Genomic DNA, 8520 nt, shown 5'->3' on the forward strand with positions numbered 1-8520 from the left:
TCTGAGATAAGGCTTGACAGGTTCACTAAACAAACTAAAACTTGAAAGAGAAACATGCATTTTAGCACTGATAAGAGAAAATAAAAATAAATCCTTTCAAAATTCCAAATAGAAGATAAGGAGAAAGTCAAGAAGCACAGGAAGAAAAAGGCCCTGTCAGATGACCTGAGGAAGGTAACTTTGTGCCCCATCACTGTTAGAGGACATTGGTGCAAACAGTTGGAGACATAAATACTGATTGATTTGGGAGTCACAAGCTTGACAGTGCAAAGGTGGTTCAATAACTTGACAGGATGGAGTTCCCTCCTGCAGGTGCCCTGTGCCTTGTCCTGCAGGGCAGGCCACTGCTGGCTGGTCAACAGGTGCCTGGATAGCGTAATTGTACTTCCACCAAAAGCCCGGAGGACTCTCAGGCTGCTGAAATCCACATGGATTATTTGAGGGCAGGTTGAAGGACAAGGGAGGCAGGAGCAGGCACAGGGAGACAACCACATGCAGGAGAAGCAGGCTATAAAAGAGTGACTAGGGAAGGAGGGCCCAGGGCATATAACTGGGGCAGGATAGCAGGGCTAGGGTACAAACAGTCCACTGAGGGAAAGGTTCAGGGGAGGAGCAGGCATGGGGTGACATGAACTGGACCAATAATGGGGAAGGAGTGGTTTGCTGAGGGAACCAATGGGAGTAACGAGAACAGGGAACTTTCTAGAACCTGGGGAGATGACAAGCACGAACTGATGAATCGACATGTGCTCATCTGCATGGGGAACCAGGGAACTCTGGGGAAGTGTTCTTTTTTAAACAAATGCAATTTCCCTTGGCATCCGCAAACTGTTTTCCCCAGGGGCACCTCCCACACCCTCAGACCAACTGGGATGCCTGAAAGAAGTGAACAGCTCACCATGGCCTGGCCTGATTAGCTGCTTTTTCCTACTCACCCTCCTGGGGAGGCTCTGAGATCTTCTCTTCCCGGATGGAAGTGCAGCTGCTGCCAAGGGAAATGTCCCCATACTGAGTGAGTGTTCCCTTTGCTTGCCACATGTGCCATCTGCTGTCCGTGTCCAGGAGACCTGCTCTGCATGGGAGGGAGAGACCGAGGGAGAGCCTGGGAGCTTTGGCAGCTGCAATCCCTCCTGATCTAGTTCTGTTTATGAATGTGTAGAGTTAGATTCTATTAGTTACAAGTATAGGGATATTTATATATATATACTGATATTTGTATGGGTGCCCATGTATTTATATTGTTATATTGATGCATGTATATTGATCTGTTTACATCTCTAGTTATGTTCACATACTTGCACAGTTCTGTAGCTGTGTAGTTCTATTGCTGGAGTTGTATGGATTGTTTTATTGGTACATTGATATTTGTATATTTATAGATACATTTCTTATGTGTGTATTATATGTGTCATGTTATATGTCATGAAATATGTAATGCATTTTTACAGCTGTATATTATTATGAGTATATATGTATTTACTTATTTTTATATATATGGAGTTGTATAGAAAAGCCAGGGAATCTCAGGAAATGGGAAGCTGGACAGGACAAACACAGATCTGAACCAATGTGGTTAATCAAACGTTCTCCGTTTATTTGAGATAAGATGGTAGTTTATATAAGCTTCTACAAAGTTTACAGATTACAAAGGCACTCTGATTGGCAAGCTAACATTGTTTACCTTTTCCTTAAAGTGGCCTAAACCTTATCCTATAAACCTATACTAATTCACACCCAGACAGCCCAGTGGTCCCCATCACACATTAATACTATTTCTAAATGTGCCATAAACTCTTAATTTCTAATTGCGTCAGAGGCTTGAAGGCCTCACAAGGCCCAAATTGAGGCCTAGACTGGAGTAGCTCAAATCTCATAACTCATGTCCTCTTTTCTCTCAAAAATGCTGCAACACTATAGTTCTAAAATTCTTTTTATTTAGTTCTGGATTGACATTCTTTAGAGAGGGATTTTGATATTTCTGTATTTGTATATGGGCTGTACAGTTGTAGTAATACATAATAAAATGTAATTGTTAGACTTAAATTCATATTTGTGTATTGTGAGTTGTAGAAGATTAATTTCTTTAACTGAATCTGATACCTGTATATATTTACATAACATTCTTGTCACAATAAATTAGATTTTAATCTTAAATTGCTATTTGTATGTTTCTATATTGGCAGCACAAGTGTAGCAATTTAAAATAAATTTCATTTTTAAACTTAATTTGATGATTGTGTATTTGTTTATTAGCAGTGCAAGTGTAACAATCTGCAGAAAAGTAAATGTTTTGACTGAAAGAAGTACAGATTTTTGCTACCCAAAGCCATGACCAGATACAATGCTGGATGATTTTGGCCCTGAAAATCTCCAGTCATGCCCAGCACATGCCCAACGTGCACTCAGGCTGGGCAAGGGAAGCACAGATTTGGGATGGCAGCAGAGCCACACGTTGGCTCAGAACTTGCTGGAGAGGCCTGCTGAGGAAACTCTGGGACTCCACTGCAAGTAGGAGCCACCTGGGAGGACAAATCCACCCCCATCCCAGGGGCAGCTCTCTAGGCAGCGCTCCAAGTGTCCCTCGGAAGCTCGTCCCGGAGACCAGAAGCCAACAAGGATCCTGAGCCAACTCCGCTGCCTTTGGCAGCACTTTGGGAAATGAGCTGCAGCAAGGGGGAGGCAGCAGTGACTGTGACTGCTGCAGGCTGGGGATGAAGGACACAAGTGCTGAGATGCCCTAAAATCCAGAAGGAGGCTGGAAAACTGGGAAACAAGAAGTCCTCACAAGCACTAACATGATGGAAGCCCTCTGGGTGAAGTTCCCTGGAAGAACTGCCAGGGGAGCTGCTAGGATCAGAAGTAGCAGAAAGGAAAAATGTACAAACACTAGGACATGATCTATATGCCCCACAAGCAGTGGCCTCGAAAATGATCACATATATTCCTTATATCTTTTAGATATGATATGGTAGGAATCAAAATATATAATATATAATACGCATGAAATTTAATGCACATGTCTTTCTGGACAATTTTATTTTTTGATGTATTTTTTGAGTATGCGTGCACACCCACACACTGTCCTTGCTCTCCTCAGCATGTCAGGGCTGCTGTTTGCACAGAATTGGGATGAATTTAACGTGACAGACCCACGAGTTGGGTGTTCAGCTTGTCATGAACACTCATGTGGCAGGGCACAAAACAAAGCTCTCAAATCCATTATCACATGTATAATTGCTTCCATTATCATGCCTGCTAGGCACTGAGGAGCTCCTAAAAGCACTGAAGAGACAAAAAAGATGTGGAAAAATTTGGCATCATGCTACTGCTGGTATCCTCATGGAGAAAAATCTGCTGAGTTTTCAAGGCTGTAACTTGCCAAAAACTAGGAAAGATGCTCATCCCCAGTAGCCCCATTGTGAATGGTTTCCTTGACTTGGCAAAATTGGGGTGTTAACAATGGACTCTGTCCTTGGTTCAAATCACCTGCAGACAAAAGCACCACCACTAGCAGAAGCCACATCAGTCAATTTTCTCAAGAAGCTGTGTTAAATTTGTGAGACAAAGGGAAAACATGTCTGACGCTGTGGATTAATGACAAGACTCTGAGCAGCAGCTCCAAAGCAAAGGGCAGCAGCTTCTCTCTGGGACACTCCTTGTGCCCCAAGGCAGCCGGGCTGCCCTGGCTGCCCAGGGCCCTGCGCTCCGCGGGCTCTGCAGAGCTGCACAGCGGGGAGGCAGCTTCGGGCACCCCAGCCCTGGGCAGGAGTGGCTTCTTGCTCTGGACAGCTCCCTGTGGGCAATGCAGGGTGCTGGCCTTCTGCTCTTGGCTCTAGCCGGGCCTTGCAGGGCTAATCCTCTTTGCTGTCTCAAATGTGCTAAGTACAGACTTGTTTGTGTCCAGCTCTGCACAGCATTGATTGCACCACAAAATACTGAAGGACTAATGTCACGGTGCCTCCTCTGGTCTGCAGCCAGCTCAGGTTTTCAGCACGGCTGACAACAACAGCCACTCCCTATGACCACTGCGGGAGAGGGATGTGACCGATAGGTTCCGATGCACCAGACCAGTAAAGGACCTTAGGCGACATTGACAAAGACGAGGGAGTCGTCCTTTTGGGAGTATCGCAGCTCCAAGTTTATTGGTAGTCCACGAGACCAACCTCAACTCGAATCAGGAATGTCCCAAAAGGCAACTGAGAACAGCTTGCACAGGTATATAACAGGGGGTGGCAACCCGGGGGGAGAACAATAGTGAACCACCCGGGAGTGGTGAAGGGAATGACAACCAGGAGAGGTGTCCAATGAGGTGAGAAGGAGGGAGGGGTCCCCAGGGATCAGCCTATCACCCGAGGTATTATGGAAGGTTCTGGAAAGAAGGGAGAGGCCTCAGAGTGACAGACAAGCCCCGGGGTGGGGTCAGGGGATTGACTCAGCACAAAGTTACATAACATGGGTGGGGAAAGGGAAGACTGACCGGCAGAGGGGGAGGAGGAGGGACATACAATTTAACATAAAGAGGGGAAGAGGGAGCAACCATAACATGGGGGAACTTAAACCCCAACAGACTAAGGCCTGAACAACAGACCCTGACTGAAGCCTCCACAGGACCTGAGCCAAAGCTGACCTCCAGATGACCTTTACAGCCAAATATTCTATGTATCTGCTCCTTAACCAAGTTTTGCTCTCAAAAGGATTGATGCATCCATTCATTAGTGAAACATGTTTTCACGTTCTGGCATTAGGAAACTGGACAAGGCCAATCTGGCCTTGGTTTCTCCTTGAGCCCTGAGCAGGCTTGGGGAGAAAACGAGGAGGAGAATGAAATCAGATGCACCCACAGCAGAAGCTCTGTCACATTGCTCATCCAGCACTACCAAAGCTGGGCTGCTCTCACAGCACAGTCAGAAACCTCGTGGCTGGCAGCGGTGGAGGCACCGTGGGATTTCCCAGTTCCCAGCCGTGGCTTTCCAGGGCTTGGCTGGGACAGCTTCCCCCAGCTGATGATTATCATGTTGCCCAGGCATTATAATCCCTTGGGATAAGCAATATCTATCCGTGGGGCAGTAGTGTGGTTTTGAGGACAATGTTGACAAAATTGCTGCCCCTTCCTGCTGCTGCTGCTGACTCCAAATCACGAGCAGTGTGCTAACTCTGCCGAAGACAGGCAGAGATGTTGAGATAAAACCAGCTAGTCTGCTGAAAAGGACGCCAAAGGAATGTTTTCCAATCCCCCTTTTCATTATTCTCCTAGACATGACAGAGCAATGTCCTTTCCCCCTGTAGCTGATGGTGACGCAGGCGCAGGATGCAGCGTGGGGACAGAGCCCTCCGCCGCTCCCGGCGCCCTCGCCAGGGGCTTCCCCTGCCCTGCCCAGCCGTGCCGTGCCGAGCCCGGCCAGCCCCGGAGCCGCCCCGCCCACGCTGTGCCCGCGGCCCCGGCTCTGCCGCGCTCGTCCCCGCCGAGCCCAGCCCGCGCCGGGGGCCCGAGCGCAGCGCCCCCCTCAGGCCGCGCGCCGCCGGCGCAGCCGCGGCCGTTGTGGCGGCACTCGGCGATCGGTGTCATGGCGGAGCTGCCGCTGCCCGCCGAGCTCTGCCCAGCACCTTCCCCGCCGAGCTGTGGCGCCTGGTGAACAGCCCCCGCGTCCGCTCCGTGCGCGGGGACAGCCGGGCCCAGGGGCTGCTCATCGACCGCTCCCTCTTCGAGCGGGAGCTGCTCGGCCCGGGCGACGCCCAGGGGCCGGCCCCGCGCACCTTCAGAGCCACGCGGTTCCGCAGCTTCGTGCGCCAGCTCCACCGCTACGGCTTCCGCAGCGTGCCGGGCCGGGCTGGCTCAGCTGCGCCGGGCGATGCCAGGGCCCGGCTCCACTACAGCAACCCCTGCTTCCGCCGCGACCGCCCCGACCTCCTGCTCCGCATCCGGTGCCGGAGCGCGGCCACCAGGCAGCGGCCGGCGGTGGGGCGGGAGGGCCGCCGGCGCCCGCCCTGCGGCTCCCGGCAGCTCCCCGGGGCGCGGCTGCTGCCGGACGGGCAGGATGGGGGCAGTCACTTCAAGCCGCTGCCCAGGGAGCAGCCGCTGCCCGCCAAGTGGGAGGTGCTTCAGATCCTGCCCTGCGACTTGCTCGGTTTCTACGGGGAGCTACTGCTACTGCTCAGACGAGCGGGGCCCTGCAGCCGCTTCCAGGAGTTCTACAGAGAGCAGCTGCTTCCAGTCGACCTGGAGTTGCTCAGGATGCAGCCCTGCAGCTTCCAGGCTCTCCACAGGGAGCAGCAGCCCCCAGCCTCCGTCCCACGAGGTAGGAAAAGAGCTGTAGCCTTGCTTTTCCGAAAGGTCATGAAAAGTTACTAAAAGCCAGGGACCTCATTAAATCGGGAAGACTGGACAGGTCAGAACGCAAATCCAACCAATATGATTAATGCAACGTTCTCCCCTTTATTAGTGGTAAGATAGCAGTTTATATACACTTCCATATAGTTTAGTTTACAAAGGCACTCTGATTGGCATGCTAACATTGTTTACCTTTGCCTTAAGGCGGTCAGGCTTTCCACACTGCCGCTCTCCTCTAATTCATGCTCAGATAGCTCATTACTTTGTAGTTACCCTAACATAATTTCTAACTGCGCCACAACTGAATTCTCACTGCATCAAAGGCTTCGAGGCCCCATCAAGGCTGCTTATCAGGGCCTATCTGAGGGGTAGATCAGTTCTCACTCCAGACATAAATCCTGACTGAAGAATTTTTCCTCAAGGCTCTGTCATTCTTGGCCCAAAATTGTCAAGCCTATTAAGAAGGGCCACCTAGAAAGCCAAATGATTCTCTTCCTGATTTGCCTGCATATTTCCTGTGTTGTTTGATCTAAGGAAGCAACAAAGATCTGTGTACCAGAACCATTGTGGAGTGCGACCACTGTGTTTGGATTCTTGCAGCTGCCTCGGGCATTTCAGCCAGTGTAGGTTGAGCAGCATCGATGGCTCAGCACAGAATGTACCTCGGGAAGAGCAACTGCCACCAGTGGATCTTGGCTTTGCCATAGAGCAAATGTTTCAGGAGATCAGGAGGTCCCTGTCTGAAAGGTCTCCCTCTGCCCAGGTAAACCCATTGGAGAGGAATGGAAGAGGCTCGTCTGAGAGCTTCTAACATTGTTATATGGAGGAGAGTAACTGCATCCTTGATGCGATTCCAAAAAAATACTGAATGATCATTAGTTTCCTTTTTTTCTGTTGTTCTTTCAGAGGGAAAATCAATGTTGCCCCTGAGTCTTCAGGAGGGAGGCCTGTGGACAAGGCTGCAGCATCTGTCACCGAGAGCTGCAGGAACAGTTACTCTTGTTATGAATAAATTCAGTTTTATATTGAAAATGTTAATTAAAATGCTGTTAATTGTTGAAACCCCGTTTAAAATCCCCTTTATGTGCACCCTTTTTATGTTTCCACCTTGCCCCACTTGCCCTTCACTGTGTGACCGCCGGGTTTTTACCGCCGCTGCTCCCCAAAATGGCGGCTGCGCTGTCTCCGGTAATATGCAAATCGCGAACCGAATGCAAAATCCTGAAAAGAGCCCCAAGGACAAACGAGCCACGCCAAATTCGGGGCCGCAGACTGGATCGGAAAATCGGCAAAAGGTCCCCAGACAGCGCCAGACCCGCGGAGTAGCCGCCAACATGCCGCCCTAACATAAACAGTGCGACTGCAGAATCAGGGCCCCAGACAACGAGCCGAAAATCGCCTTCCTGGGCACGCCCGCGAGGACGGAAGCCCCGGTTCTGCTGCCTAGCGGAGCCGATCTCCTCCTCCTTAGCGTCGCCACGTGGGAGCAGCGGTGGTGTGCGCGACCCCTCGGGCCCCCAACCCAGAGCTGGTCACTCAATAAAGGCCTTAAAAAGGAGCAGGTCTCCTGGCCCTTTTATTTCAGCTGGGGGTTCGTCCGGGATCTGTGCCACACCTGAAGAGGACGTCAGGATCGGGACGGCCGCCCTTCCTGGGCCTCCAGGACTGCTGGCCAGATCCGGACAGCGAGGGACCAGCTTGGGACCGACGACGCAGAGGAGCGCCGGAGGGTGAGAACCCCGGTGGCGTGCGTGGGAGACGAGCGAGTGGTGTGTGAGTGAGACGAGGGCTGGCAGCTCGGACCCTCGAAGCGTGTGAGAAAACCCCCTAGTACCACGGTTCCGGACTCCCTCGAGGGGGCCAGCCAGGAACGGGGGGAAGCAAAAGGAGGAGGAGTGAGAGAGGCGTCTCCTGGGGTTATTAAGGGGCCCCCCCGAGCGTGCAGGGGATAGCCAGTGTGAGTGGCACGTGAGGTGTTACGTTCCCCCGAAGGAACCGGAGCGGCTTGGGTAGGTCCAGGCGTGGGGACTACCCAGGCATTGTGTGGGTCCCACGCAGTCACTGGGTGCCCCCAGGCACTGCCAGCGTCGAGTGCTCACGAGGGCCCTGACTTCCTGGGGTCGAGCCAGAAGTGCCGTAGGTGGCGTGCTGCCGCGGTCCCAGGGAGGGGGGCCGTAAACCCACGCCCGAGG

General features: G+C 51.6%; 1 long non-coding RNA gene across 1 annotated transcript; it reads left to right on the top strand.

Annotated features, from left to right (window-relative positions):
* The first annotated feature begins 5965 nt into the window (after positions 1-5965).
* On the top strand, positions 5966-7886 carry LOC146763636 (uncharacterized). The gene is made up of 2 exons (XR_014951252.1): positions 5966-7091; positions 7235-7886. It is a non-coding gene; the product is annotated as an uncharacterized LOC146763636 (long non-coding RNA).
* The last annotated feature ends 634 nt before the right edge of the window (positions 7887-8520 follow it).

This window comes from Lonchura striata, chromosome Z, assembly GCF_050655825.1.
Source record: "Lonchura striata isolate lonStrDom1 chromosome Z, ASM5065582v1, whole genome shotgun sequence".
In the NCBI taxonomy this organism is placed as follows: Eukaryota; Metazoa; Chordata; class Aves; order Passeriformes; family Estrildidae; genus Lonchura; species Lonchura striata.